The following is a 24,561-nucleotide window of genomic DNA, read 5'->3' on the forward strand; positions in this document are numbered from 1 at the left end:
CAAACACACATATGCAGGGTACAAATACAGTACATGCTGGACATGAAAGCACTTTATTAGATGGATACATAATTTGTTTGTCCCCTAAAATAACACTGAATATTATTAAATGCTCACTCATATTCTTACTAAATTAGTCCTAAGCAAATTCAAGTCAAATCAACAGAAACTTTTTGGAGGATGCAAACAATTATATACATAAAATTGTAATATATTTAAAAGATACAATACATTTGCAGTACAGTACACAATAACTGCCTGCTTACAGGTGACTGATTATAGTTTCCAACCATCCATTTACTTGTGCTTATCCTTTTCAGAGTCACAAGAGAGATGGAGAGAGCCTATCCCACCTGTCTTAGGGCAATAGGCAGGGTACAACCTTGACAGGTTGCTAGTCTGTTGCAGGGCTAACACAGAGAGGCAGACAACAAATCACACCTATGGGCAATTTAGAATTAACTAGCTGCATGTCTTTTGGAGTACCGGAAGAAAATCGATGGGGAGAACAAGCAAACTCCACAGAGAAAAGTCCCAGAAGGTGTATTCGAACACAGGACCTTCTTGCTATGAGGCAACAGTGCTAACCACCTCACCACCATGCTACCTGTTAGAATTTCCTCCTCAGTATTTTTATTGGCACTCAGCTAGAGTAGCTTTGTGAGAGTCACAGTTCTCTCTCTCTCTTTTTTTTTCTAGTTTAACTTTAGCTGGCCCCTTAATTCATCCTCGTTCTGGAAGAAGCTGTTTTACATCCTGTCTCTTTAAGGCTCCACTTCCTAGAAGTACCCCCCCCCTCCCTTTAAATTGGCTGCCCTTCACCTGGCTTCTGCAAACAGTGGTTGTAAGCACCAGCACAAAAAGTTTGATTGACTCCTTTTCCATTGCTGTGCTGTTTTTTTCCCCCCATTGAGTCATGTTCAATACTTACATTTTTTGGGCTGGACTACAATTACCATAGGCCATTCCTGCACAGTAGAACTGAGGGTCAGTTGCCACCTGCCATTTAGACAAGTACATTGGATCTGTTATGTCTGATGATGTGAGTTGTTTTGATTGGACAATGTGAGTTTTTAAAACTTATGCTGGGACTCTGCTGACTCTTGCAGCCCCCCGGACAGCACACAGCAGGTCTGCCTGGCTTTGCACTGGAAAAGGGACAAACATTTGGGTGTCAACCCGGGTGATATGTTTCCATCACTGCCAATTGGAGCTGAAGCCAATAAATGCCACACTACTGCAAAGTCATTTGACCCAGAAAGGAAAGCTGATTTTACCCTTTTCCAATGAAGATAAAAGCCAGATATAAGTGGGTGTTAGTAAGTGTTTTTTGCCCTTTGTAAAAGGGACTTAAGTAACTTAATTTCTCATTCCTTATTGAAACAGCAAGTTCTAAAATCCAGCTGTACACGTTCCAATCTAAGTCCTACCCAGAATATGAGCTAACAGCATAAAGATTAATTATCAAAAACTTTATAATGTGATATTCCTTAATGTTGATTTTACACCTTATTGTCTGGCTTCAAGTGGCCAAAAAAATGGGGATTACATATAGTATTACACAGCAACCAGCTAGATAACAGTAAAGACAGTCTCAGCTACAAAGTACCTGAAAGTTTTCCTGTTGATGGTCTTTTGCTTTATTTGCATTTGCAGAGTAGGGAAGGGTTGGAGTTTGATTTCATGCATTTGTGAACAACAAGGCTATCATCTGCCCTAACAGCACTACATGAATATTGTATTTGGCTGCACTGTAGGTGTTATCAGAACTTATTCATGTAATTCCACCTACCACAGTTTCTGTTTGAGCACATAACCCACATAAAGTCTCTTTGGTCCTAAAATGCATATGGAAATAGGACGCACCGAATAATGGACTGACAAAAGAATCAAGTTATTTGTAAACTGCACTTTTTGCATGATATAGAATGCATCTCAAAGGTTGCTATATCAAAATCAGTGTCTTCAATAATGCCTTCTTTTTCATTTAGAACAGTTTTCTCTGTTTGGATTACTCTGCCTGCATGTTCTTTATTGCATCCTAAATCTCCAGATCTTATCAACAAATTATATTAACAGAATAAATGTCTTGACTTGGTACTCGGCATGTTAATGAACGATTTTTCTTACATCCTGCAGTCTGGCCTTGTGTGCGTGTTTTTGTGTGTTGCAGGGCTCATACAGACAGATCGATACTAGAACTTGTCAGCAGGGTGATTTTGATCAGCTGCACTGTGTCCACACCCCTAAACCCCTGCCTCCCATACACACATATCCACACAAATGGTCAAATCCCATATCCCACTGCACAGTGGAAAAAATAGCATGCTGTCAATAGACCCTTCCACTACATGCTCTGACACGCACACATACACATGCAAGTAACAGTAGCCCCATCGATCATTCATTGTTCCAACAGAGATCTTCACTGTGTCACATACCACCCTTGTCTTTATTGGAGAATAAAAACAATTCCATTTGGAAATTGGAAATCCTACAGTATGGATGACTGCATGGATGCATAGGTGGACAGATAGATTGATGTATGGATGAAATTGTTAGAAATTCAAGCATAGTGAGAAACTCTACCACTTGGCTACCAAAAATATAAATCAAAATTAGGATTGAACTTTTGCCCAGTGAACGACTTTTGCTCATCTAGTAAATGTGTGTTCATGTGTAAGTTGGATAAAAAGGTGCATGAGAACTAATATGCGCTGTCTTCTCTGTGGCTTTCGGGAAGCAGATTGCGCTTTGGCTATGTGTGACCATCTGCTCCCCTGTCTGCTCTGTGATAAAAACCCTGACATTGCTGCTTTATGCACAGATTTGATTGGCCGTATCTAAATAAAGTCTCAATCTAGGCAGACACTGGAATATTTAGTAGATTGTTTTTCTTCTCCCCCCAAATTAGATTTTATCACATGCAGTTTACAAGGCAGATGTATACAACAAGAAACACAAAAAAGCAACAAATGGGATTTAAAGTGAATTGGAAATAATTCAGGAACACCTTTTAAGGCCTTTTATTTGAAAATGATTTATGCTTTGAAAGATTTGTGAGATAAATAAGATATGAAGATCATCATTGTTTTCATCCAGCCAGCCATCCATTCTTTTCTGCTTATCCTGTTCAGGGTTCACATTCACACCTATGGGAAATTTAGAATCACCAATTAACCTAACCCCACTAACTGCATGTCTTTGGACTGTGGGAGAAAACCCACACAGACTCAGGGAGAACATGTTGTTTTAAAGTTTAATTTAAAAGAATGCCTTTTGGAGATTTTTTTTTTTTTTTGGCTTTTACACTCCACTTTTATCTTTATGAGTTTTTACCACTCAGCCTAAAAAGGCTGATTGGGAACTTTGTGAACTTTGTAACTTGAGAATGATGTCACCTAGGATTTTCAAATTGATACCATAGTTGCATATACTAAAAGTCTCGCATGAGTTCAAATCTCAGCAACGTTAACCTCAAGGTCGCGTTTTCTGAAAATCTTCATTTCATTCAGTAGGGCACTGTCTCTCTTGTAGGTGAGCTAGCAGTCTGAGATGTACAGGTGAAGGATTTGTCCAAAGAGGATGCATTTAAGTGGTTATGAAGGTTACTTAGTTTTACCAATAAGAATTATGTGCTCTGGGAACGCAGGTTTTTTTTTTTTAGGCCCAGTGAAATAACAGTACTCATTCCCTTATGAGGTTGGAAGGACATATTTTTATGTTCCTGCAAGCACTAATAAACATGTCTGTAACAATCAACAAAATATTTAAAATCTTGAATACAAGTGTTGATATTATTCAAATATGTTAAAATATAATGTGTACAAAAAGTTATTTTTTTTACACAAACAGTAGTAGAAACACGCTGGCCGGCCTGGGGTAAAGTCTAAATTTAATGTTTTTGATCTTTCTCTTGGCTGACTAAAAAAATGTTTGTCCAACAGCAGCCACCATAGCTGGGATTATACACTTGAATTGGGACCCTAACGGCAGATTTGTGAATTTACTGAAGAATTTTCAGAAGGCTTGCATTTTTGCAGTCAGTCAATGTCAAATGAGGTGGAAAAGATCAATCTCTTGCTGTTTGACAAAGAAAGTGACTGAACTGTGAATAAATAAACAAATAAATAAATATCAGTGAGATTCTGAATTTCACACCTATCAGTTTGGTATGGTTAGCAGGTGCTAATTAGACAAGAAAGAAATAAAATCTGACCGAGCACCTGTGAAGAAGCATGTGTTTCCATGAACTGAACCTGAACACACCTTGGGTTTGCGTCTCTCTCTTTCACGCGAATACACACATCTCTGGGTAATAGTTCAATTAACACGCTGTCACGTCAGAAAATGTGAGCCAACTAAATCCACCTGTCTCCGAGGAGGATAACGAAGTGAGAGGAAGTAATTGATACGATATTCATGGAAAGCTACTTTAAAAACTAATTATGTGTGTATAACAAGCAGAGAATTATTCCGACAGCTCCTGAAACCTATTAGTTGTGGGGATGGCGGCGTGTGTGTGTGTGTGTATGTGTGTGTGTGTGTGAGAGAGAGAGCGAGAGCGATGGTGAAAGAGTGTGCATGTGTGTATTTTAGCATGTGACTCCCTGTGATCTCTCCATTCACCACTGATGCCACAGAAAAATGCTGGAATACATCAAAGCCAACTTTAACTTCACGAAGAACAGAAACGGAAAAGTTACTTCACTTAGGTGCAATTTATGCCAAAATGAGCTGTGCGTTGATCAAGCATGTCAAAATAGATGCAGATTTAAAACTACATAAGAAAAAATGAGAAGCAACTAAGCATGCTTTTGTGATCAACAGCCGATCAGGCTACAGGCTACACCCAGACAAGATCAAAATAATGCCAGTCCCTCAGTACTGTCTTACTCTCTTTCTCATTTCCAAATCTGCAGCCTCGTCACTCTAACTGAAGATGTAAAGCTTTAAAATGGGTCACAATATTTTGGTGTGTCATAAACAGCTGGCTACAGCATCTTATAGCAAACATTACTCAGATAACAATAAATAGCACGTACCATACCTGATTTCAGTTTGGCTGCTCTCCACTTCAAGGTTGTCTCCGTGTGCACCCCTCTACTGATCCCATGCTCTTGATATGTTTTTTTTTTCTGATGTTCAAAGAGCTGATCACTGCAAATCAGTCACCTAGGATTAACTGTTAATGCCAAGCTCTGCTGTAACATCGTGAAGCATCCGAAGGAGAACATTTGATTAAAACACCCTCAGCTGTCACTGTAACTGTGCACCCTGTTCGGAGCACATTGAAAAGGCAGAAATTTTTGTTGCCAAACCCAACGCAGTCATCACTTAATCATTTGTGTAACAGTGAATTTAACTCAAGTTGAAGGGCTGTCATTGTGACACTGTGGAGGAGATCTGGAAACAATCTAAAAGACAACCGCACACACAGGAGTGTTAAGGTGCACAAGGTGAGACAAACCTGAAGGGGAGATTGGCTGATTTAAATCAGTTTTTGCCTGTTTCTTTATCTTTTTATAGACAGAGAACGCTGTGGTCCCGCCATCATATTAATGAGATTAACTGCTCATTGAGGAAGCTAAAAAGCAGCTTCAGAGTGGCCAAAGTCCAAGTAAGCAAACAAAAATCGAACTAGGAGAGTGCAACAAATGATGCAAAAAACCCTCCACCCTTCAGAAAAGCGCTGTACACACTCATTATATAGTGAGCTCCCATCAGATGGAAGCCAATCACCAGAGCAAGCCAGTAGCTGGTCAACCAGTTACTTCCTCATCTTGGCACACTGCTGTTTCCAGATATACACACCAGTCATGTGCAGAGGAGAGGGAGAAAAACATGCATATCTGCAACAAAAAATATCATTGCACTCACAATAGTAGAATCAATTCTCTGTTGGTTTTGGCATTTTCATTGGATTTGTTGACAATGAGAAAAACTTAATATCACCAGCCTGGTGCTCTAAATCAATGCACTTTGAGGTGAGCCAATGAATAGGGCAATGGGATAGGAAGCAGTAACTCTGAATTGGATTCAGAGGAATTGCAGACCAAAAGACCAGTGGGTTCATGCCCTCTATCTCCCTTCTCACTCTTATACAAAAAATATGACATTTTCAATGCATGAAGCAATTTAATCTCTCCCTCCTCTATAAAAACGCCTGTAAATGAGCGTCTGTGAAATTAAGGAGATCGCCCAGAGATTGGTCAGTCTGTCGATCTCTCTCCCTAGTTCTTTCTTTGGCTCTGTCCTGTCTCCATCTAATACAAAATATAAGATATTATCAATGCATGAAGCAATTTAATCTCTTTTCCTTTGCGCTCTCTCTTATGAAAACGTCTCTAAATGAGTGTCTGTGAAATTAAGTGGGAGAATGGTCTGTTTTCTCTAAGGTCAGTCCCTCTTTCTCCTTCTCTTTCTTTCCCTTTCTCCCTCTCTCTCTGCTTCTGTGATCAATCCATTTGTCAGAGGTCAGACTTGTTCCCATCTGGGAGCAGCATTTTGCCTGCCAAACATTCCCTATTACCGTATGTAAATTCATTAATTGCAAACCCATAACCACATCATCCTTATACTTTGACCTCTTATATCAAGCCCCCCCTTCCCTTCCAATCCGCGCACACATCCGAACACGTGCACTATCAGACCCTCGGCCCTCATGCAAATAAATAATTTAATATGCAAAAGTCTGGGTCGAATCCTCAGAGAGGAAAGAAAGAACGAAAGAAAGAAAAAAATATTATGACGGGTAAGAAAAAGATGGGGGCTTCACAGGGGCTTAAACAACAAGGCAATGAAAAAGAGAGATTATAGCAAACTGACTGACTGACTGCTTGAATGAAATCAAGGTTTTTCAGAAAAGAGAATAAGATGCAGGGAAAAACATCCTTTTGTTATGTTAAACACACAATCTCAGTGGAAATGTCTTGGCCTGCTTTATTCATCTTAACACTGTCACTGCAAATAATAGTGGAGATTGACACAGACTCTTGCTTTGAATTAATCCCCAAGCAGTTCAAAGAATTTTACACAGAATGCAATGTGTTGATGCCCTTAAGCTGGAGAATAATATGTTTACCGGTATGCACTTGTAGATATCCACCTACTGTAAGTGTGTAAACTCTTAAGCTGTCTTAGAAATGGCAGCAATTGCAAAGAACCATTCACTGTATGCTTCCTGTATGCAAATGGTACGCTGCCTTTCAAGTCTATACAATATGTGCATTCCTGAAGATCAATACAATTAAAAAAAAAAAGCAAGTCACAGATTCTGTTCAAGCATACCCCGTGTCCTAGAAATTCAGTTTCTGTATAACTGCGACAGCAAATATGAGTTGAAGGAACTATAACTAGACTGAGCACAATAAGGAAATGCCATTAAATATGTCAACAATTATAATGTATTTCATGAGTCATGATGGTGAATATATCATTTGCGCATTCACTGATAATTTTCTCCCAGCGCATGGTTAATGAAAGAAGGTGGTTTGATTTAATCAGCCCATTTTCATTCCCAGAGCATCAAATACTGCTGCTTGTGTCTCACACTATGTTAACAAGGTGACCTTTGGAGCCTGTGCCATGATGGATCTGGTTTATGGCAATAGTGAGACAATTCTCAGTCCCAACTCATCACATACGGTTTCTTGTTGCTTTTCAGTATGCAGGTTTAATTTTGTTAATGGGCAGATTTTAACCCAAACAACAATCTTTAAGATGTTAGTAGAAAAAAAAACTGTGTAAATGATAACGCAATGCTGTGCAAGATGGGAAATGCACCATGGCATCATTGCTTACAATTTTATGCCTTATGTTACCGCTAGCCTCTCAGCCTCCAAATACAGGCTTCATTTGATTATTAAAATAGGTCCATTAGCTCTCTGTGTTTCATTTTGCTGTGGCCGGTGTGTCAGTTCACTCAATGAGAGCAGCAATATCTGCCAGGATTTGAGGTCCTGGGATGAGAATGGATTGGATTTAATACAGAAAATTTTCCGCAAAGTGTTTGGTTCCCATTTTCAAATCTTAAGCAAAGCAAAGCAGGGACTGAGCTGCTGCAGGCATTAATATTTATTTATTTTTGGCTTAGACTCTTCTTGTTCAGCGGGAAGTGAGCAGAGAGAAATTGAATGCAGTTTATTGGTTCACTTGACTTAAAAGCTGTATTTGACTGGTAATGATGAGTCAGTGAGCAAGAGCCAGTTATACCTACAAAGTATACATATTCCTTTCTTTCTCTTGGCAAATGCATGCTGCAGCAACTGATTGCTAACACAAATCAGCTTATTAACTTTATTTCAGTGCTGTTGAGAGTTTGCTCTGCCTAAGCATGTTTGCAGATTTGTATTCTGCTGTATGTTTGCCTTAAGCCAAAGTGAGAAATTCCTAAATCTTCACTACAGCCAACAGACTTTGCATTTGTTTTATCTGCTTAAACACGTTACATTGCACACGATACACTGACACTTAATTATGTGCTTATCTGTAAGTTTTTCATTGCCTTAACATAGATCATGTTAATTGGCTAACATATTTGCAAAAAGAGAGAAAACAATCAGACAAAAGCCTGTCATTCATGTCCCCAAAAGAACAGGGATGTCTGTGGAAGGCTTTTGTATTTGATAAATGTCGGTCACATTGTCTGGTTGTGAGTCAAGACAAACAACATATGTGCAGAGTGACAGACAGTTGTTTATCATGGTTTCAGTGAGCGCTTCAAATCACTGAGCTCACTGTGACCCGATCTAGATGTAAACAAACCAAGATCTTCCATGTTTTGTGTTTATAAAGCAAAGTCAGATTATGAATTTCAACTCTCCTCAAAGAGTGGCAAAGTATTGATTTCAAGAGCATAACTTGAGCACATTAGAAAAATATCATTGTGAGATCTAAATCATTCGGGCTTGGTTGATTTACAAAAAAATTCTGAAGCAAATCCTGCTGTGAAGTGTTTTAAGTGTGTGTAAGATATGCTCAGTTAGCCAGAGAAGATTTTATGTCTGTGTGTCTGCCTGTGCAGAACCAGGGACAAGAATGGCAAAAAGGACTCAAATGGAAAGGCATAGACTCTCTTTTTCTTTCTTCATTTTAGAATTAATAGACGAAGTGGAAGTCCTTTGATGGACTGGTAACCTGTTCAGGGGGTACCCCGATTCTCACTCAGTGACACCTGGAATAAGCTCCAGCAACCCCATGGGGCTCAAAAGATGGATAAGTGGCTAGAAAATGGATGAAAGGGTGGCTGGCTGGATGGATCAAGTGGAAAATCTGTGAGTGAGGTGGACATACAGGTAACCTCATATTAAACACCTTACTTTGTGATTCTCTTCACCTCCAAGAAAAAATAACTTTACAATATTTAACTTCATTTATGTATTTTGTGCCAAGTAAAGTTGCCTGTGACAAGATGCCTTTTCATTACAGAGGCATAATCTTCGGAGAAAAGCAGTAATTTTCAATATTCACATTTTGGAGATGTTTGGTTTTAATGTTCTTTTGGGATGTTCTCTTTACTTTTCGTTTATCTCAAACAAATGTTTTGAAGAAAACCAGGGACAAAGCAAGATAAAAGGCTTAACATGTTTGTGTGCACTAGATTACAGCATCATTAACTGTGTAAATGAATCCGAAGTCTGTCAGTGCAGAGTTCATATGATGTTATTTCTTTATCCCCCAATATGTGAGTGCCTGACCTGCTAGAAAGAGAAAAGAGAGAGATGGAGATATGATTTTTTTTTTTAGAGAAAAAGGAAAAAGTACATAAAAAGGGGGGAAAATAGTAAGAGAGATATCACAGCAGTCATAAATTGAATTTTTAACAGGTCATGGTTTGAACAGGTCACAGGGCCGAAAGAGGGAAAGTGAAGAGAAATTGTGAGAAAGAAGTTGAAATGTGTGTAAAAAGGTGTGGATTTAAGTCATCGAGTGCAGAGAATGAAAGAAAATTCTTTTTCATTTGGCATTCATGTGTAATTGTTGCCTGAACTCAGACACACACACACACACACACACGTGCGCGCACACACAAACACACACAAGTACACAATGACCTTTAAAAGCTTTCCATATTTTTTTTTAACTTGTTCTTTTCCTCTCCTTTCATTATAGCTGAGTTTTTTTTTCAAAACAGCACCCGAAAGTACAGTAATGAAAGAAAAAAAAAAAAAAAGCATGCAAGAAAGAAAGAAGCCCTGTCCATACTGATTGAGCCTGGAGTAAAAGTACAGAAAGTTATGATTTTTACAGTGGAAAATGTTTGATTTATGTTTTGTAATTCTGTGCCCGTACCTGTGTTCTGGTCTGGCCCTGTGACATATGCTATACTTCACTGACAGGCACTGCATTTTAAAGAAGCCAGCATGAATGTTAATGCTACTTTGGATCAATAGCATTTCTGAGAGCCTAACCCTTTAACCTTCAAGAAGAAATAGAGGTTCTATGTTTTCTGTAAAGCAAATCAAATTGGCATTTTCCCTTCAACTTTTACCGCATATGTGGTGGATGTATTTTGCTTTTCCTTATTTTCTGTCACATTTATATTGTTACAGTGGTAGATGCTCATATTAAGCATGGACAAAGTTTCAAGCTGTGCATACAGTGTGTATGCACATGTACAAGTAGCATAATCTGCATTTGCAAAAAAACTCTTTTGGATCTGTATGATATCACAGAGCAGGAACAGCTCTGGCTTTGAGCACAACAGCACCACGCACCTTCCATTCAAAGCACGAGTTTGCAAGCTGCAGCCAATCAGAAGAAAAAGAAGAGTGGTCTCAAAGAGAGAGGAGCTAAAATGGCTTGTTTCTTAAAGGGGATGAACTGAGGAGCTGCACCAAGGTCAAGTATGAGATAAAAAATGATTATTTTGAAGTGCAAAGCTTCTCTAGTAGAGTTCAAGGACAAAATAGGGAGCTGGAAATGACACTGAGACTTAGGAGTTTTGCAGTCCAAGTAGGGAACAGGTGAAAGAGAGCCTGGAGAGGTGGAGGTATGCTCTGGAGAGAAGAAGGCTGAAAGACAGAATACATGGGTGTGGATGAAAAGGAGACATGTGTAACAGTTAAGGTGCAAGGAGCAGAGATGGTGAATACCTGGGGCCAATCATCCAAAGCAACAGACAGTGCACGAGAGAGGAGAAGAAAAAAAACGCAGGCTGGGTGGAGCAGATGGAGACGAGTGTAAAGTGTGATTTGTGACAGAAGGATAACGCCAAGAAGTAAAGGGAGGTTTACGAGATGGTAGTGAGACCTGCTGTGATCTGTAGTTTGGAGATGGTGGCACTGATAAAAAAGACAGGAGGCAGAGCTGGAGGTGGCAGAGCTGAAGCTGCTCAGATTCTTGTTGGGAGTGACCAGAAAGGACAAGATTAGAAATGAGTAAATCAAAGGGGTACTCGGGTTGAGTGGTTTGGAGACAAAGTTAGAGAAGCAAGATTGAGGTGGTTTGGACATGTGCAGAAGAGGGATAGTGGATGTACTGGACAAAGGACATTGAAAATGGAGCTGCCAGGCAAGAGGAGAAGAAAAGGAAGTTATGGTTATACAAAATGCATGTATACATAAGGATGACCACATGACAGAGAACAAAGTTTTTGGTTAGAAACTGCTGTGTCTATCTCTGTCACTCCCTCCCCGCTGCTCCTCCAGTATCTCTGCTCCTTCACTTTTTACCTTTTATCTTCATGCTAAACTCTGTCTGCCCGGTTAATCTGAGTTTATAACTTTTTTAAAAATATTATGCTTTTGCTTCATCCTTTCTGAGGTAGATTTCCTCTCTGTGTTATGCTTATATATAACAAGCTGTTCATTCCTGCTAAAATCTTTACTTCCTATGGAAATAAATAAGAGAGTTGAGGATAAGGACAGAACAGCATGTTCGTTAGTTTCCTTGAAAAGAAAACTGATGGCACACTTAAGAACCTGATGGAAATCCAGGCTTTAAAGAGGAAAAAACGACTGTTATTTTTCTATCAGATCTTTGTCTTTGAAGAGGTTTTGTTCCCATTTGTCTTTGGAGAGACCCGGCCTCACTGTGACCTTTAAATGGTTTTCATCTTCTTTTCCACCTCCTACTTCTTTTTTTTTTTTCGATCATTATCTGTCCCACTGATCCATCCCTTCATTCCTCCTCTTCGTATCCTGTCACTTTGAGCATGTCCTCTTAATAATAGCACCTTGTCCTTTGTTGCTTTCTTATCCCTCAAGTTTTAAATGTCTGCAGTAAATTCTCCCTTTGAACGCTGCACCCTTTGCTGCTATTTCGAAGGAAAATGCAGACACACTGAGCAAGGCTTTGTATGTTGATTCAGTGCAGCTTTTAACTACATAAAAACCACGGTATTCCTTTCATGGTTTGTGTATAAAGTAACTTATTTGTATCTTTAGCAGTACAATAGCTTTAGCAGTACTGCTGTTGTAAGTATGGGGTACACATTGCTCACAGACTTGGGTCTAAATGTGTCAGGTGCACACTTGCATTGCTATGCTGACGACACAGTTATTTACTGCTATTGTTCAACTCTTATTCAAACCACTGAATCCATGCAGCAAGCATTTGTTACTGTCCAGCATTTATTAATTATCTTAAAACTCATCCACAATGCAGACAAGACTAAGCTTATGGTATTTTCAAATTCTAGGAAGAAGCAAGAATAAAGCCCCTCAGTGTTCACTCTTCAGGGAAACGAAGTAGAGTTGGTGCACACTTATAAATATTTGGGTCTTCCAATCCCGTACTTTCAAGCAACATGTGGTACACCTTGTGAAGAAACTGAAGCTTAAGTTGGGGTTTTATTTTCAGAACGAGCTTTGTTTTTCTTTCAGTGCAAAAAAAGCAGCTTCTTGCTGCAACTTTTATTTTTTTTATACTGGATTATGGAGACTTGTTGTATATGAATGCCTCTGCTCAATGTCGTCAGATGGTTGATACTGTTTACCATGCCTCCCTCAGGTTTATTACTAACTGTAAAGTGCCGGCCCATCTCTGTGACCTGTACATTCGGGTGGGGTGGCCTGCTTTGGCCATCCAGAGGGCCTGTCACTTTCATTTATAAGGCAGTACTTGGACTACTATCTGCGTACATTTGTGCTCTAACTACATTGAGAAGTCATGTTCCTTATTCATTCCGTTCTCAGAACCAGTTGCTGCTTTCTGTTCCATTTGCCTGCACCGAACTGGGTAAAAAGGCTTTTGTTCATTCTATCCCCCTCCTCATGGAACAGGTTGCAGAAAGATTGGAAACTGACTGAGTTCATTTCATTGAGCGCTTTTAAATCCAAACTGCAAATTTTTGTGGCTAACTCCATAACATGCAGCTGTCTTTCTTAATTATGTTTGTAAAACTTTAACCATTTCGTGTCTTTGCTCATGTTTTAACTATGGAATTTTATAAAGTTGTTTTGCATTTGTATTTGTTGCTGCCTATCTTGGCCAGGACTCTGTTGAAAAAAGAGGTTCTTAATCTCAATGGGACTTTCCTGGTTAAATAAAGGTTAAATAAAAATTAAATAAAACTCATTCATAGTCTTGGGAATTGAGGACAAAGGTTCTGGGTTCAAACCCAGAACCTTTGTGTTGAGAAGTAACTGTGCTAAACACTGGACAGTTCTGGCACTTTTACACAAGACACATCTGATTGGATAAAATGCTTTACATTTAACTTAAAGGAAGCAATAAAACATTAAAATGTAAGAGATTTTACATAATTACTTTTTGTAGACTGTCTCCTGATAAGACACACCTTAAAAATCTGAAAGAAGTGGTACAAATGTGTAGCTTTTACTGCTTTGGAATCTATATGTACCTCTTTGGTCCTTGAAAAAGTACACTTAGTTCCCTTAAGATCCAATAATCAGCCTTAGGGGGGACATTTATGTCGACTGTACCTGTAGGGGCAGAAATCGACTTACTGAGAAGCCATAATGTATATCCTATTGTGAATTCTTTATGGCATACAAAAATCGAGAAGTACAATGTCATAAGTATGTCAAGCAGTCCTAGAAGTGCCTATCATGTTCTCCTGTGGTTCATATTTAAAAAGGATTGGCTGCAACAGTTACTGTAGGACCATTAGAGAACAAAGGCGCTCCTACCATGTCTGCTCCGTTTATGGTTTGTTACCATGGCAATGCAATGACATCTACTGTACATGTGGCTGAGGTGCTAACAGGAAACAGGCTTGCACAAAGTCAGTGTCTAAATGTGTTTGTGAGTGTATTTGTCTGTGTGTTTGTGTGTGTGTGTGTGTGTGTGTGTGTGTGTGTCTGCGTGCCCGCGGTAAAACATTAAGGGCAGCGATGTTAGCATAATGGAAAGGATGACATTTATCCCACAAATTGCCTTGAAGTCAGCAAAATAAAATCCAGCCTTGGCAAGATGGCTGTCTGGTGAAAGAGAAAAGGATCCTGGGGAAGGAGAGGCACCCGAACAGAGGAAAGGAGAGGCAGCACGCACAGTGCTGCAAAGGGAAAACCTAGTCATTAGGAAAACAACTGAAACTAACATAACATAATAAAACTGGATCGTGGGAAAAGCTAAGGGCAGAAGCAATCGCAGACTATAATATAATAAAGTTAAAGGAGTATTTATTTTAGATTGTATTTGTTCACTTTTGCATCCTCCCTCCTTTAAAAGGATCAGTGTCGTGTGGGGAGCACACTAGCAAAAAACAGACACCTAATAACATATATGTTATATATATATATATTTTTTTTTATTTAACCTTTATTTATACAGGTAGTCCCATTGAGACTCAGTGTCTCATTTGCAAGAGAGACCTTATAGATACAGACAGCAGCCCTTGTGAGACTGAGCTGAACTCTTGTGCTAAACTTCAAAGTGGCACCCACCCCTGGTTGCATTTGTTCAACACAGATCCCAGACCACTGCCTTTCTTTGAACCACACATTCATTTCTTAAAGATCATGAGGTGCATGCTCTTGGCTTGCTCCCAGAAACAAAATAGAACTACAGGAAGATATGCGTGGACAGTGTGGTTTCATACTACAGATATTCCTCAAATTTGTAACATGGAATGACCGAGATTTACAAAACAAACTTAATGTTTTATTCAGTGTGACCCAAAATGAGTGACTGAGCCAATAAATGTCTCTATAGAGGTCAAGAGAGAAGGCTGTTTTCTCATCAACTTCTATAGAACTGTGAGTCTTTTTGTAACCACAGCTATCACCATCTGGTGGCCTTCAGATAGAATTGGCTAAATTTTTCCAACCTGGAAACTATGTCCAAACTGTCTACAATGACAACAAGACTACAGAGTCATGGTAGCAGCTCTAAGTCTGTAGTGAAGCAGAGCAGTGCTTTGCATTAAAGTGCAACATCAGCTAAGATACTGACAATAGCATGTTTATGTTTAGCAGTTAACCTTCTGAATTTAGCATGTAAACATCATAAAGTGAAGCTATAAAAACAATAGATGAAGTGTCAAATAAACACCAAAGTCTTTTGAAATGTTCTGTTGGCCACCTCGCTGTCCAGATTTCATGGACATAAAAAGTTGGGGAATAATCGGAGTCAGCAAGACTCATCTCCACAAATGTGTGGAGAATATTCATTGGAAGCGTTTAACTCCCTGATGAAGGCTTGTTTACCGAAACACTTCATTTTTTTTTTTAAGGTTAATGTGAGCATTTTTATTTGGAAGTTCATAGCAATCCATTTCATAAAGTAGTTGCTGAACGAGTTCAGTCTTGATCAAAGTGGTGGACTGACTGACTGCTAATTTGGCTAAAACTGTGCAAAACTAATCACATTTATCAGAGTAGTCGTGTTATTATCGTGTTGGGATTTATTTATTCTGATTAAGTTCAGTTGTGATCCCTACTGATTTGTGTGTGTGCAAATGTCTGTCAAAAGACAAAAAAAGCCTTTAGTGGGAAGCATGACGTCCTGTTGATGCACCAGGAAAAATGGGTTTTTTTGCACTGATGAGAGGAGAAAAAAATCAGAGATTTTGTTGTCTGCCTGTGGGAGTGTTTGTAAGTCAGTGTGAACCTTAATAATTACTCTTTTTCTGATTTTTTTTTCATCACAGGAATCTTCCACAGTGTTTTCATACCCTGACTTTTATTTGAGGCTATTTTTATTTCCATGCTGGACCACGGGACCCAAACTGTAATGGGAATGCATTTAAAAGGCACCAACATGTGAATGGGGGCAATTTAGCTTGAAATCAGAAACTATTGTTAATTTTCACACACTCTTTGCGGCAGAGGCATGACAAACTCTGCAGCAGTAACAGGTGCAATTAGCTGCATTATGCAGGAGTTAGATGGATTCAAAAAGAACCTGATTTGCCACCAAGCTCTAATTGGTGCAAAGACACAACTAATGATCGTTAAGTGGGGAATGATAGCCCCGAGCTAACTTTTCTCACTCCATAAGGATATAATACATAATTCATAGCTAACAGCTGAGCAAATGAGGACAAAGAGAGAGAAAGAGAGAACAAGGAGAGGAGATGAAAAAGACAGAGCGGAAGAGGGCCAAGGAGAATGCAGAATGTACATAGACAAACTAAGTGTGTGTATGTGTATGTGCTGGATGTGATGGATGCGGGTGTCATGTGCGTTCATGTGTGGATATGCATATATATATGTGAATTTGGATGCTAAACTTTGCCTGTGCACAAATGGGCACACACTGTTTATGTGTGTGCATGTGTGTATATGTATACGCGTATGTGTGTGTGTGTGTGTGTGAGAGAGAGTGCATGTTTATGCTGTTTGGCAGGCTGCTCGGTGTGTGAAACTGTGATTGAGGTGACAGTGAGCCTGTGAGAATAGTTAGCATCCACCAGACACACACAGACTTGCTCACATAAGCACACTCATGAACACACAAGAACAGCAGCTGTTGCTAATTAAAGATTCATGCTCAAATTCCTGTGAAAACTCAATGTGGCAATGAACACTGGGGACAGGAAGAGATGGAGAGGAGGGAGAGAGAGAGAGAGAGAGAGAGGAAGCAAAAGAATGACAGACAAACTGGAAGAGAGGGAGAGAGGAGAAAAGACGATGATGGAGACAGCCAGTGATACTGTGTTCAAGATGGTGTTTAGTGTGTGCATGAGAATATTGTTTTAAAATGTTATTTCATACTTTTCATCTGATTATGACCATGTAAACCATGTCTCGTGAAATGGTGATATCTGTGATGCTCCGAGGTGAAACATACTATTAGAACATATTGTGACTGTTGGTGTATGTTGCATATAATAGTGGCTCAGAACACCCAAACACAAGCTAAACAACATAGTGTTTGCTGTGCAATACAGTGAGGAGTGATTGGTTATGGTCTGACAGGGTTGGATAGAGCTGTCGGGCTGGTGCTATTTTGCTGACCTGTTTGTGGGTGGAGTCTTCCTGCTCAAGCTGTCTTTTCCACACCTGTCCTGAATGGCGCGATCAAGTTCATGGTGTTTTTAAGGCTGGATGGAGCCACAATTCGCCAGGTTGTCCTTGACAATGTGGTGATAGTCAGGCCTTTCTTATTACCTGTTAATGTTTGTTCTTGTCGCTCTGTAACCCAGTTTCTCTGTCACCTTTCTAGTTACCACTTCAGAGCTCATCCTGGAAATCTGTTTGTCTGGAACTCACCTTACCTGGGAACTATGAGCACCTCTAGCTGTTACTGTCTGCTTCAGTCTGCCGTCTCTGCTCCCTGCTACGGTAAGGATTTGACAGTTTGCTACCTGCCTGCCCACTCTCCACCTGCATTTCCCCATCAGTCTTGGACTGCCAGCTGCATACTGAGCCTCTGTTTGCAGTCTTAACAAGTAAGACTGTTGCATTCAGTCACAAAATTTGCAATGTTCCACTCACCTGGGCCATGCTTAACACTGTCTCTCCTCTCTGGCACAGTCCCTGGTTGTTCCCTGTAGTGAAGCAAGCTTCTCCAGTCTTACTTGTTCCCAGTTAACATTTGCCAGTTTTCCAATAAATACTTTAAAACTGCCAACTGCTTGTTGAGTCTGCTCTTTGAGTCCATTTGAAGCCAAATTATGACAGGCTCTGTACATAGAAGAAACCAAACAACCACTCCAACAGAGAGCCACCTCTACTGGACAAGACTTGCTGTTCACCTGCACATAAAGGAAGGATTTCAATGTAACTGAAAGGACACTCTTTCGAAGATGCCATTGTTCACATTTTGGACCAAGAAGCCAGATGTTTGATAGAGTAAAGGGGGCCATCTATGTTGAACAGAGGCTTACAGTACGAGCTATCAGCCACCAACAGTGCAGTATTGAGATCCCTTCGCAGGTGTTTCAATCCCCACTCACACCTTCCATCAGGTGACCTCAATAGCTCACATGGTGAGGTGGGGCTGTGTATTTCACACTTTGACTCAGGTGAAGGACCCATGCATATTTTTTTTTTTTTTTTTTTTTTTCCACACCTTGGCTCATGTGACAACTCACATGATTAATAGTGGGTCAGTGATCACCTCCAAGGCCACAGTCTGTCAGTTGTTTTAGAAGTGAAGATGTTTCACCTCTTCACAAACCAAAGAAGTCCAGTTGCCTTCCTTTTAAGCACTCAAGACTTCAGTTTGGACTCTTTAATTATTGCTATTGATTAACAAAAACTAGAGGGTGTGGGGCTTTTATCAGCCTCTAAATTGGGGCATGCCTGAAAATGTCTGAGAACCACTACAAGCTACAGTTTCACAGCATCCATGCTGAGGGACTACTGTTGAAGTCCATCTAACTACCCTGTGTGCTGAACAATGCTAAAAGGCTGCAGGGTTAAAATGTGATGGCAAGCAGTCATAATGTGTATGTGATGACCTCAGGGGTGAGAATGCCCTGGATGTAAAAGAAATTTGATTTATTGGATCACTTACTACCATAGCTCCATGGCATCGTTCTGAAGCTATGTAGGTGCTTTTGGTGGTCAGGGATCAGCAAGGGCACTCTGGCCAGTCTATAAAGCTCCATAAAGAGCTGCAGTGCTCATCTGTGACTGCTGATGCCCTGTCACTGTTTACTGGTGTCCTTCCTTGGACCATTTTTTGTTTGTGCCCCACAAGATCTGCCATTTTGGAAATGCATTCTAGTACACAAAAACACTCAGATTCTCACATTTGTCCATTTTCTGTTATGTACATACTGTACTACTACCCCTTAACAGTGGCCAGTGTATCATGATAATTCATATTATTCACTTCCCATGTTTTACTGGCCTATTAGTGTAAATTGTGGGTACATGGTTTACCCTGGTTTTATACTATGGCCAGTTTTATGCCTACACATATAACACGAGTTGCTCTGATATTTCAGTATTTATTTATGAAAGATAAAAGAATCGTCCTCTTTGGCTAATTAAACCCTGCTGGGTTTTGAGTCACAGTCTTTCAGAAATGAGGACATGTTACGTTATGGACCTCACCGCTCAAAACAACACTCCTTAGCTGATCCTCATTATGGCAGCAATGAAGATTTTAGGCCTTCCCCTTAAATGATTTCACCCAAAAGTGCAGAGAAAGAGCAATAAGCCTTTCTAAAATGTTCTCCTGGGCCACAGGCACTTTGCATTTTGGCGAAGCATCGGATGTAATCATAATAGCCTTTTCTTGGCATTTCCAGGCAATCAATAATTGTGTGCTTGGAATTTTGTGAGTTGCCTAAAGCACAACACTTTTCATAAACACATGGAGCTGCTCACTGATCAGCTGCAAAAAGCACTCAGGGTATTTACCCTGATTCAAACGCAGGACAATACTATTACAAATATATGTTGACATTTGAGAATGTTATTTTTATACAATTCTATAAATCTGCACAGAGTTATATTTTTACTGCTGGGAAATAAGAGATTGATAGTGATGGAAAATGTCAGCCTATATTTAGATTAGCTGACAGCTACAGGTAAAACACACACGCATACGCAAATGCACACTACTACAACAAACTAATGTATATCAATTACTGCTTGTTGTATGCACATCACTTTCTTCTTTTTTCCCTGATAATTTAATGGTTTAAAGCAATTCACTCATTTAAAGAAGTACAAGTGTTTGCAAGCTCTAAATGTGAACCAGCTGTATTGAGATTGATTTAACAGAACATTAGCACTTCTCTGTGAATGTAAACACACACACACACCACCAACAACACCAAGAACTCAAAACTAGAACATGAAGACTTGAAAACACACGTCTAACGTCAACCTAGGCGTACAAATGACGAGGACCCAAACAAAAAACTAAACAACACTGAGAATTTAAATACACAGAAGGAACGAGGGGTGAGTGGTAACATCTGGGCACAACAGGTGAAATGAATGAAACTAAAAACACAGGAAGTAAAACTCAACACAAAACACGGGGAAGACGGGACTGCCAAAATAAAACAGGAAGTGACCAAACAAAACAGACACAGACCTAAAAAAAAACCGGTAAACACAAGAAACTAGAAAATCACAACATAACCAACGCCGCAACACAAGAAACCCCCCCAAAATGAAGCCAAAGCAAAGACCATGACAGAAGTACTGTGTCCTGACACCAGCACCACCCGTCCAACCACCAAATGTGGACTCTGTCAGTCTTTGAAAGAGGCCAGTTATCTCTCAGTATTGCTCTAGCCTGTGCATGAAGCTTATGTCTATGACAGACAGAACAGCAGTATTTTATGCAAACTGCATATACAAACAGGTTAATTACCTGACCTTTGCCATATCTTAATGGTAAACTATGCTGCCTGCTTCTAAATGTTTGAACCACTCTGAATATGAATTTGTATTTAAGAATAAAAAGTCAGCAATTGATGATGAAACCGTTTCATGTACACTTACAATTTCTTATTGTACAAAGGCCATTCCAGTGTATAATTAATCATTTGAGCATGGTTTTCAAAGACAAGCACAACAAAGGCTAGAAGAAATGGACAATTAATAACTTTTTCCATTATAATTAACCAGTAATTTACATCCAGCATGACTTTTAAATGCCCTTTAGCATCAAAAGCAATTTTAATCCAAAGCAAAATTATTGGTCTTTTTTTTCCTTCTTAATTTGGGAATAGCTCTCATGATTTTTCCCTCTTTGCGTGTGAAGAAGTTGCAGATTTGCACTGAATATCAAGACTTTAATATAGAGTTCATGATTGAGTAGAGACAGAGGCAGACAGAAGGAAAGCAAAAGGGAAAATTTAGGAGACAGAGGATAACAAGTTGGAAACAGATTAGAAAGGGAGAAAAAGTCAGAAAGGGGGATCATGGAGCATTCTAGATACACAGCAAACTTACAGTGTAATGAAATAAAAGATAAAATAAATTATATCAAAACTAGAAAGGATAACATATGAAGGACGATAGACAAATACATGAAAATTCTGGCGGCTTTTTGAATAAAAACAAACAAAAAAATCTGAATTATTGCTTTGTGTAAAGCATGCAGCTTTTGGTTTGTTATATATTTTGAACAAGAATGAATTTAAATATTTACTTTGCACTTCACAAAGGCAGATTTTTAAAAAATATATAGATTATCAAACAGCTGTTAGTAGGAGCCTAAATGCCTTTTTTTACAATTATGCATTTGCAATAACTTCATACTCAGTATTTCACATAGAAACTTAATAAGTTAATGCCTTTAAAATGGTCAGATTTAATAATTCATCAGTTTGAACGATATTTGTATTCATGTGCAAATTAGTTGTCATTTTTTGACACTTAAAAGAGGGGATAATTATTTAGTAGAATGAATGTATGTATTTTTTTGTACAATAAATGTTGTTTGTTTCTGCTAGATTTTGTGTTTTTTAATGAATGTCACTTTGATATAAGTGTAAACTGGACATGTGCCAAAAGGGGGAAAAAAACAGATCTTATGTGGGAGTGGAGCACTCGGTTTTTTGACCTCTCTTCAACTCTCATTATTTTTTTAAAATTATTTTGTAAGAATTCACAGTGAAAGCTTTCACCGTCACGATGTTTTGTAAATAGCTCAGTGTCAAAGTAAAGAGCCTCAGCGAAGTTTATCAAATGGTCTTGTGGAGTTGTTGATTGGAAGTGTGGATTCATTAAAGGGGAGAAGATGGGCCTGTCAAGCTACGGCTTCATTCATTCAGATTTACACTGTTCATTATCTTTTTTTAAATCACAGTTAGTAAGTAAATTTATTTAGTATGTCTCCCTGTGCACACAGTTGTTTGCTGTTTGTTTATATGATTGTTCTATTATTTTAAAAGTTTAAAATATTGTAATAATTGTTCATTTAAATAAGGTTTCGAGACAGGGAAACAGCAAACTCCTGATTAGGCAGATGAATACAGTGTGTGTGTGTGTGTGTCTGCAGTCTCTCTGTATTCCTGTTTGCTCACTTTGCTTACATGTGTGATTATCAGGTCTGCAAATGTACAGCCTGTGAAAATTACTGTTGGAACTCCAAGCACATTAAAGCCATTTCCAAGCTTGGTATACTTACTTTTTAAATGCCATTTTGATGGTTCCCTCACTGATTTCATCGAGACATTACTAAACCCCGTTTGGAGACTTGGCTACTATAATCTGGAGTCCTTCCTGCTCCAGCTCTGCACTTTGTTTGATTTGTGATTTGGTTTATGAACCTGCAGGGGCTTTAATGGAAGACACACACACTCTCTGATCCCATTATCTACCTTCTGCTGCAAAGAGAGGCAGATAAGGGGAGGAGGAGGAGGAGGAAAGAGGAAAGAGGCTAAAAATGACAACCAAGTCATGGCCCTCATTATCAATCCCATCAATGGGGGAAGAGGCAGAGTGGGGGGCAGAAGAGGGTATATTTATAAAGTGAATGAGAGAAATTCGTGGGATGTTAATGATAAACTGAAAAAACAGAGAACGAGTGATTTACCAACAAAAGAAAAGCAATGCTGACCCATGGAGCGAGAGATAATAGAAAGAACAGGCCAAGCCTCATGTGCATGTGTGAGGGGGATGAAGGAGCCCAGTCAGCCTTCATAAGCCATTGATTTACACAATCCCAGTCACCACCTAATATTTCATCTGTGCTACATTTGCAATCTCCCATCCACTGAGGCCATGAGCCATTACTGATGGCCAGGATCGCAGCATGGTGGCCCCCTTGGAGTAATGAGATAGACAGAGGTGGAAAGTGAGAGACGGGGCAGGCAGGAAGGAGGCGGTGGAGGAGGAAAAAGTAGAGGACAAAAAGGGGATAATGGAAGAGTATATGGGATGGGGATGAGGGTGGATAGAGGTTTCTCAATGTACCATTATGGAGCATGAAAAGGAAAAATCAAATAGACAAAAACATTTCAGAGATGGGCAGAGAGAGAGAGAGAGAGCGATTGAGATGAGGGCTGAGTGTGAGTAAAGGTAGAAAAAGACAGCGAGGTACGGAAGGGATATCGCTTTTCTCTAATTACGTGTCTTTTCACTGTCACAGAGGTGGCTATGAAGCTAATTCCACCTGCCCTCCTTCTTCGCCCCTTTTTTCCCTAAAAGCTCATATACTCTTTTTTTTTCTTTACCCACTTTCACATGAGGCTGCTCATGGCGCTGAAATGAGCAGATGGCAACATCAGTCCAAACAAAAGAGGCATTTTGTGGATCCTATCACCGTGACAACAACCCTCTATCACCTGCACAATGAAGGCCTGCTTTGCTTCTGTGCTGTCAAAGGTGAAGCTCTGTTTCCTTTTGCTTGCCTTGGTTTACCTCTACCCTCTACCTTCATCTATGCTGTGTTTTTCATCCAAGCATAATAAGAAGAGTGTTCAGAAGTTGAAAGACCCAAGATGCGACTCAAACGTTTGAGTTACATATCTCAAAATGTCTACTTAACTCAAAATTTTGAGTCGGGTATCTCTTTGATTGACTTTCCACTGACTTTTTGAGTAAGTTGAAATTTAAAAAAGCTGAAAAAAAGTTAAAAATTTTGTATTGCTAATTGCAGTAATTCATTTCACTAAGTGTCAGGGATGTTACAGCACTGCAAAACACTTTGCAGCATGCACCATACATGTTTGAAATTAGCAGCAGAAGCTTCAAGGAGTGACTGTTGACCACCACGACCTGCTGCTTCTTACAGCTGTAAGAAATCAGCATGCGTTAGCAGAATGCTGGTGTTTTATTTGGGAATATTGGCTTAACTGTAAAAAATGAAAAAACAAAAAGAATTATTGTTGTTTTATTTCAATTGATTTAATATTATTGATACATTTTTTCCCAAAAAAAGAGGCTGTTTGAAAAAATATATTTACCTGTATTTATTCCTGTTTATTAAAGATTATCACGCAATCAGCAACCTCTGCTGTGACCCCAGCTTAACTGCAGCCAATTTCTGTCCAGTGGGATTAATAGGATTTGAAATGGCTCCCCAGGTTGGCTTTGGTACTCCATAACCGTAGCTTACTTCCTAGGTAACATTTTTGCTTGGAAAATCAGTTTATAAGTTTAGTCCTTACATAGAGTTTGTGTTGGAGTCAGCGGGAGCAGGTTATAGTTAGGTTGCTTACTATTGATACTGAAAGGAAGTGTAACAGAGGCACTGCAAAGCCCTGGGGAGCAAGCATTAACATCAAATTCA

Source organism: Archocentrus centrarchus, chromosome 21 (genome assembly GCF_007364275.1).
Source record: "Archocentrus centrarchus isolate MPI-CPG fArcCen1 chromosome 21, fArcCen1, whole genome shotgun sequence".
Taxonomy (NCBI): Eukaryota; Metazoa; Chordata; class Actinopteri; order Cichliformes; family Cichlidae; genus Archocentrus; species Archocentrus centrarchus.